We start from the raw sequence: 6753 nt of genomic DNA, 5'->3' as shown, positions 1-6753 counted from the left end.
TGTCCACTGTCCTGGCTTCGGCGGCCACCCCCTCGCTCTCCCTTCGTGCGGACTGCGACATGGTTGTCAGCCCGTAGTCGCTCTCATCCTCCTCCCGCCCGCGCGACGAGCGGCCGGTGGTCTCGGGGCTCGGCCTCTCCGAGGAGTCGGAGGCGTCGGGCATCCGGGCCGGGATGGAGGTGGCCTCGGGGTCGCGTCCGGTGTAGGAGCCATGCCGTTGTCTGGTGACCTAGGAGCCATCTGCGCCTTCCAAGAAGACCCTCTGAAGGCGCTGAGGGAGTCCTGGACTAAGGGGTCCTCGGGCGTCCGGCCTGTTAGCCATGGGCCGGGCTGATGGGCTGTGAAGAACACGAAGACCGAAGACTACATCCGTGTCCGGATGGGACTCTCCTTGGCGTGGAAGGCAAGCTTGGCGACCAAATATGTAGATTCATTTCTTTGTAACCGACCTTGTGTAACCCTAGATCCTCCCGGTGTCTATATAAACCGGAGGACTTAGTCCGGAGGGGAGAGATATATTCATTATCATAGTCATACAGGCTAGACCTCTAGGGTTTAGCCATTACGATCTCGTGGTAGATCAACTCTTGTAATACTCATATTCATCAAGATCAATCAAGCGGGACGTAGGGTATTACCTCCATAGAGAGGGCCCGAATCTGGGTAAACATCGTGTCCCCTGTCTCCTGTTATCATCGACCTTAGACGCACAGTTCGGGACCCCCTACCCGGGATCCGCCGGTTTTGACACCGACATTGGTGCTTTCATTGAGAGTTCCACTGTGCCGTCCCCAAAAGGTTTGATGGCCCCTTCAATCGTCCATAATGATGCTGTCCAAGGTGAGACCTTCCTACCCGGACAGATCTTCGTGTTCGGCGGCTTCGCACTGCGGGCCAACTCGCTTGGCCATCTGGAGCAGATCGATAGCTACGCCCCTGGCCACCAGGTCAGATTTGGGACCTTGAACTACGTTGCGGACATCCGTGGAGACTTGATCTTCGTCGGATTTGATACCGCGGAAACCACTCCCAGTCTCCCCAATGGACATGACCTAAATCTGCCATCGGACCGCATCCAGGAGATAGCTCCTGTAATCACTCTGGCCTTAGATCCGAAGCAGACAGCGCCATCCAAGGACGAGAAGCTCAACCCCGCCACGGAGGCCACAGATTCCCCGGCGTTGGAGCCGCGCATAGACTTGATCTCACACGACACCTGTGCCACCGGAACTCCGGACTCATCTCCGGTCATAAGTTTCGAACCATGTGAGCCCGCGGACGCCGAACTTGATCGTTTATCGATCTTCAAATTTAGCGCTGCAGACATCTTCCAGCACTCGCCCTTGGGCGACATGCTAAACTCATTAAAGAACGTGTCCTTGGCGGAGGACTTACAGCCGAACTATATCCGGTTCGAACTAGGGGCTGATGATGGAGAATTTTGCTTCCCACCCGCCACCCACTCCATAGCCACTGTCGAAGACTTAACCGACATGCTCGATTACGGCTCCGAAGACCTCGACGGTATAGCCGACAATGCCGATGAGGAGCAGGGCCAAAACCCGCAGTTTACCGGACGTTGGACGGTCACTTCTTCATACGACGTATACACGGTGGATACACCTAAAGAAACTAACGATGATGACAAAGAAGATCCAGTCGAGGATAAACCTCCTGAGACACAGCCTAGACGCCGGCGTCAGCGGCGCCGCTCTAAGTCACGTCGTGCAAAAGACAACAATGTCGGCACCGGAGAAAACAACACCCCGGAAGATGCCGGAGACAACGAAGACCCTGTTGAGGCAACGTCCGAACAGGATGAACGGGAAGACGGGCATGATAGCCCTGATGAACAGGCCATACACAAAGACTCGGAGGACAATAATTATCTTCCGGGAGAGCCTCAGCGACGAGGATTTCATCGTGCCTGAGGAACCTCTCGAGCAGGAGCGCTTTAAATGCCGGCTATTGGCCACTGCAAGGAGCCTGAAAAAGAAGCAGCAACAGCTCCAAGCTGACCAAGACCTGCTCAACGATAGATGGACAGACATCCTAATAGCCGACGAGTGCGGCCTCAAGTGCACAACCAAGGGTTACCCAAAGCGCAGATTGCTACCTCAGTTCGATGAGGAGGCGCCGGAACCTGTACCACGCGGTCAGGACAATGCGGTTAACCCACCACCATGCGGTCGAGATAAAGCGGTAGCTCAAGCCAAACAGCAGCCCGCCTCAACCCAAAGAAAAAACAGAGATAAAACAGCTCGGGATCATACATACGACCCTCGGTGGGACCTGGACAGTAGAGCAGAACATACCAGATCGATCTATGGATCGTGAGGACGTGCCTCGACGCGCAATGGCGGCTATCTATTCGGACATGACAAGTCTAGTCACGACCAGGCCAAAAACCGTAGACAGACTCCATCTAAGCTACGTCGTGACGTAGCCCAATATAAAGGCGCCGCACACCCACTCTGCTTCACTGACGAAGTAATGGAGCATGAATTCCTAGAAGGGTTTAAACCCATGAATATTGAATCATACGACGGAACAACAGATCCCACGATGTGGATTGAGGATTTCCTTCTCCATATCCACATGGCCGCGGAGACGACCTTCATGCCATCAAATACCTCTCGTTAAAACTCAAAGGACCAGTTCGGCACTGGTTAAACAGTCTGCTTGAAAACTCAATTGGCAGCTGGGAGGAGTTGGAAGATGCCTTCTGCGATAACTTTTAAGGTACATATGTCCGGCCACCGGATGCCGATGACCTAAGTCACATTGTCCAGCAGCCCGGAGAGTCCGCCAGAAAGCTCTGGACTAGGTTTTTAGTTAAAAGAACCAAATTGTTGACTGTCTGGACACGAAAGCCCTCGCGGCCTTCACACACAGCGTCCGGGACGAGTGGCTTTCCCGCCACCTCGGTCAGGAAAAATCAAAGTCTATGTCAGCCCTTACCGCTCCGATGACCCGCTTTTGCGCGGGAGAAGACAGCTGGCTCGCCTGTAGAAGCAATAGCGCCAGCGATCCGGGCACCTCCGAAGTGCGGGATGGTAATGGAAAGCCACGACGCAATAAAACAAACGTCGCAATAATAATGAGGGCACACAGGACATAGCGGTCAACGCTGGATTCAGCGGCCCCAAACCCGACCAATGGAAAAAGCCATTTACGGCAAACAAAGAAGGACCATCCAATTTAGACAAAATATTGAATAGGCTCTGCGAGATCCATGGCCACCCCAATAAACCAGCTAATCACACCAACAGAAGCTTTTGGGTCTTGAAACAGGCCGGCAAGTTAAATGCCGAACACAAGGGGAAGAGGCCGCCCGGTGATAGCGATGACGAACAGGCTCACCAACCGAACAACGAGGGTCAGAAGCAGTTTTCCCTGACGCAAAAACAGTAAACATGGTATACGTGACACACACCCCTAGTGGTGAATGCATGGAACACTCCCTCCGTACAGGAGATCATACTACGGCTACCTCAGCCGAACTACGCAGTGGCCCTGTCACGCTGCATACCATGTCGGCCATCATGCCGCCGGTCTCCATTCAACACGACCGATCAATGTTCATATTGGACTAGCAATTCGGCTTCTGTCATTCGCCTAATATGCCTTCGAAGTGGGTACCACGCATACATAATTATGCACTTGAAATACCCAGGGCATCGGCGGAAGCACAATGAGGGTGGGCCTGCAAACCCCTATAACTCTACTTTTCTAACTGCCCTTTTCCTTTTTCCCTCTACAGGTAGCTCATGGGCCGGTCACCCTGAGGACTCTACCAGAGTTCAGGTTCGTACAATCACCCAAGGGTTATTCCTGTCAAGGAATCCCTTAACTGAGGACAGGCGGCGCAGACGTGCGACAGGAGGTCCAAAATAACCTTTTGTAGACCGCGCTCTCTATTCCGAGCCTATAAAGTGCCTTTTTCCTCTGCCTTCGACCCCTGGCATGTCAAATAGCTAGAGTCGCGGCTTTGCTATCTATATAATATTTGGCATATCAGTCAGCTCCTAGTAAAAGTAGCCAGTGTCCAGTATTGACTTTTTCCTAATCGATCCGAATTTTTGCTCCTGTGGTTGTTTTACACAAACACCTCGGCATAAACCGCCAGGGGCTCGGTATGGGATCAAATGAGTTGCCGGCAAGTCCGAACAGCTTTAAAGCGTACTTCAGCGTCGCGAGTTTGGCCTTATATACATCAGCTCCGAATCATGTCTTGGGTCAATAGTTGGGTTGCCCGACTCATGTGCTTGCTACCCTATGTTCCGCTCTATCGGCAAGGGTAGTAAAGGGAGAACTAATGCGATTGTGCTTCCTGTTCATCTGGTCAAGCACCTCAGTAGAGAAAGCCGAAAACTAACTGTCATGATGCGGCGAGAGCTAGTCAACCACTCGACGACTTATCAGAATCTTTAGCGATTCTCTCCGTGTCATACGAAGGATCTTTTTCAGATCATTTTTTCAACGCATCTTACTAAAAATAAGCCGCATATATACCAGGGGCTATATCGTAGACCCACCATAAAATTCCTACGGCTAAATGAAAGTGTTAACACCCTCTAGTCTGATTGCCTGGTTCACTGCGTTGTCACCTCCTTCATGGACCAAGACGTTGGGTCAAGAGTGATCAAATGCTTTTTCGAACACCCCCGTACTTCCTACGAGGGAGCTGAAGCCGACGAGTGGAAAACTTTCAGATTGTATAAAAACGGCCGCACAGGAGGAACAAAAGCTTTCGAACAAAACATAAAAATAGACTAAATATAAAATTGTCTTTTACAATTACCATACACCTCACTCGAATATTATGACTTTTGAGCATTGACCCTTTATCAAGTGGGCGGCCTCTAAGACGTCCTCAAAATAATGCTCTGGTGCGTGATGGTCCTTGTCCTTGGATGGACTCTTTGTCGGTGTCAAAACCGGCGGATCTCGGGTAGGGGGTCCCGAACTGTGCGTCTAAGGCGGATGGTGATACGTCTCCAACGTATCTATAATTTTTGATTGCTCCATGCTATATTATCTACTGTTTTGGACATTATTGGGCTTTATTTTCCACTTTTATATTATTTTTGGGACTAACCTATTAACCGGAGGCCCAGCCCAGAATTGTTGTTTTTTGCCTATTTTAGGGTTTCGAAGAAAAGGAATATCAAACGGAACAAAACCTTCGGGAATGTGATTTTCTCACCGAACATGATCCAGGAGACTTGGACCCTACGTCAAGAAACAAAGGAGGAGGCCACAAGGTAGGGGGCGCGCCTACCCCCCAGGCGCCCCTCCACCCTCGTGGGCCCCCTGTTGCTCCACCGACGTACTCCTTTCTCCTATATATACCTACGTACCCCCAAATGATTAGATACGGAGCCAAAACCCTAATTCCACCGCCGTAACTTCATGTATCCACGAGATCCCATCTTGGGGCCTGTTCCGGAGCTCCGTCGGAGGGGGTATCCATCACGGAGGGCTTCTACATCAACACCATAGCCTCTTCGATGAAGTGTGAGTAGTTTACCTCAGACCTTTGGGTCCATAGTTATTAGCTAGATGGCTTCTTCTCTCTTTTTGGATCTCAATACAATGTTCTCCCCATCTCTCGTGGAGATCTATTCGATGTAATCTTCTTTTGCGGTGTGTTTGTTGAGACCGATGAATTGTGGGTTTATGATCAAGTTTATCTATGAACAATATTTGAATCTTCTCTGAATTCTTTTATGTATGATTGGTTATCTTTGCAAGTCTCTTAGAATTATCAGTTTGGTTTGGCCTACTAGATTGATCTTTCTTGCAATGGGAGAAGTGCTTAGCTTTGGGTTCAATCTTGCGGTGTCCGTTCCCAGTGATAGTAGGGGCAGCAAGGCACGTATTGTATTGTTGCCATCGAGGATAACAAGATGGGGTTTTCATCATATTGCATGAGTTTATCCCTCTACATCATGTCATCTTGCTTAAAGCGTTACTCTGTTCTCTTGAACTTAATACTCTAGATGCATGCTGGATAGCGGTCGATGTGTGGAGTAATAGTAGTAGATGCAGGCAAGAGTCGGTCTACTTGTCTCGGACGTGATGCCTATATACATGATCATACCTAGATATTCTCATAACTATGCTCAATTCTGTCAATTGCTCAACAATAATTCGTTCACCCACCGTAAAATACTTATGCTCTTGAGAGAAGCCACTAGTGAAACCTATGGCCCCTGGGTCTATCTTCATCATATTAATCTTCCAATACTTAGTTATTTCCTTTGCTTTTTACTTTGCCTTTATTTTACTTTGCATCTTTATCACAAAAATACCAAAAATATTATCTTATCATATCTATCAGATCTCATTCTCGTAAGTGACCGCGAAGGGATTGACAACCCCTTATCCGTTGGTTGCGAGGAGTTATTTGCTTTGTGCAGGTACTAGGGGACGCGCGCGCAACCTCCTACTGGATTGATACCAGACGAGCGGCCGGTGGTCTCGGGGCTCGGCCTCACCGAGGAGTCGGAGGCGTCGGTCATCCGGGCCGGGATGGAGGTGGCCTCGGGGTCGCGTCCGGTGGAGGAGCCATGCCATCGTTTGGTGACCTGGGAGCCATCCGTGCCTTCCAAGAAGACCCTGTGAAGGCGCTGGGGGAGTCCTGGACTAAGGGGTCCTCGGGCGTCTGGCCTGTTAGCCATGGGCCGGGCTGATGGGCTGTGAAGAACACGAAGATCGAAGACTACACCCTTGTCCGGATGGGACTCT

The sequence above is a fragment of the Triticum dicoccoides genome, chromosome 6A, assembly GCF_002162155.2.
Source record: "Triticum dicoccoides isolate Atlit2015 ecotype Zavitan chromosome 6A, WEW_v2.0, whole genome shotgun sequence".
Classification (NCBI taxonomy): Eukaryota; Viridiplantae; Streptophyta; class Magnoliopsida; order Poales; family Poaceae; genus Triticum; species Triticum dicoccoides.
This window is presented reverse-complemented; position numbering follows the sequence as displayed.